The 1948-nt window shown below is 42.6% G+C and overlaps 1 pseudogene; it reads left to right on the forward strand.

Annotated features, from left to right (window-relative positions):
• Positions 1–552: 552 nt before the first annotated feature.
• On the forward strand, positions 553–1453 carry LOC118897147 (annotated as a pseudogene).
• The last annotated feature ends 495 nt before the right edge of the window (positions 1454–1948 follow it).

The following is a 1948-nucleotide window of genomic DNA, read 5'->3' on the forward strand; positions in this document are numbered from 1 at the left end:
AAAAGTTAGACAAGTATCCCTAAAAGGTAGAAAGACTGGGATTCGTGACTGCATCTGATGAATCTATTCCATTCCATCCCATTGTGTGATGATGATCATTCACTTTGAATCTTGGATTAGAGCACTGGGGAATACTTGTGTGACTTAAAAAAAAGAGAGAGCACAGGAAACAAAAGAAAAATAGATAAATTGTGCATCAAAGGACACAATCAACAGAGTGAAAAAGCAACTTATGGAATGGGGAACAATATTTATAAATCATATATCTGATAAGGGGTTAATGTCCAGAATATATATTTTAAAAACTCCTACAACTCAACAACAACAAAAATAATTAAGAAAGAAGCCAAAGGCTGGGCCCTGCCGCGCACGCGCGCACTCGGACAGTTGGGGGTGTTAGTCTGCCTCTCGCCTGTGGCGTGCGACCCCGGAGCGACACTCTGGCGCAGCCGCAGTGTGGGGCTCGCAGCGCGCAGGCACCGCAAGTGTGGGGCTGCAAAGGTGCGGAAGGCGTTGGCCTGAAGAAGACCTTCAGCGGTGCTCTAGCGGAGTGGACGGGCCCTCCTGGCTGAGCGGACAGGCCCTGCCGTCGGAGATATGTGTAACACACCAACTTACTATGACCTAGGAAAGGCTGCCAAGGATGTCTTCAACAAAGGATATGGATTTGGCATGGTCAAAATAGATCTGAGAACCAAGTCATGTAGTGGAGTGGAATTTTCTATTTCTGGTCATGCTTACAATGATACAGGGAAAGCATCAGGCAACCTAGAGACCAAATACAAGATTTGTAACTATGGACTGACCTTCACCCAAAAGTGGAACACAGACAGTACTCTTGGGACAGAAATGCCTTTGGAGAATAGAATAAGTTGGCTGAAGGTTCGAAACTGACTCTAGATACCATATTTGTAGGGAACACAGGAAAGAAGAGTGGGAAATTGAAGGCCTCCTATAAACGGGATTGTTTCAGTCTTGGCAGTAATGTTGGTATCAATTTTTCTGGACCAACCATCTATGGCTGGGCTGTGTTGGCCTTTGAAGGTTGGCTTGCTGGCTATCAGATGAGTTTTGACACAGCCAAATCCAAACTGTCACAGAATAATTTCGCCCTGGGTTACAAGGCCACAGACTTCCAGCTGCACACTCATGTGAACAATGGCACTGAATTTGGAAGGTAGATCTACCAGAAGGTGAATGAGAAGACTGAAACATCAATAAACCTCTCGTGGACCGCCAGCAGTAACAACACACGTTTCGGCATTGCTGCTAAGTACAAGCTGGATTGTAGAACTTCTCTGTCTGCTAAAGTGAATAATGCCAGCCTGATTGGCTGCGTTATACACAGCCCCTTTGATCAGGAGTGAAACTGACCCTGTCAGCTCTAATCCATGGAAAGACCTTCAATGCAGGAGGGCATAAGGTCGGGCTGGGATTTGAACTAGAAGCTTAATGTGGTTTTTTTTTTTTTGTTTTTTTTTTTAACACCCTCAGAGTAATTTTATTTTTTATTTTTTTATTTCTGCATGTCCATATCAAGTGAACTTTATTAGTAAACAATCATCATCCATTGCTATAAGAGGTGTCCGTGAATTCTGAAGTTCAAAGAGACCCCATAATTGTTTTTTTTTTTTTTTTACTCACAAATAACCTGTGTATGTTTATTTTTTATTTATTTTTTCTTATTAGTCATCCATTTTATACACATCAGTGTATACATGTCAATCCCAATCTCCCAGTTCATCACACCACAAACCTCACCCCCCGCCGCTTTCCCCCCTTGGTGTCCATACGTTTGTTCTCTACATCTGTGTCTCAATTTCTGCCCTGCAAACTGGTTCATCTGTACCATTTTTCTACGTTCCACATATATGCGTTAATATATGATATTTGTTTTTCTCTTTCTGACTTACTTCACTCTGTATGACATTCTCTAGATGCATTCACA

Source organism: Balaenoptera musculus, chromosome 6, assembly GCF_009873245.2.
Source record: "Balaenoptera musculus isolate JJ_BM4_2016_0621 chromosome 6, mBalMus1.pri.v3, whole genome shotgun sequence".
NCBI lineage: Eukaryota > Metazoa > Chordata > Mammalia > Artiodactyla > Balaenopteridae > Balaenoptera > Balaenoptera musculus.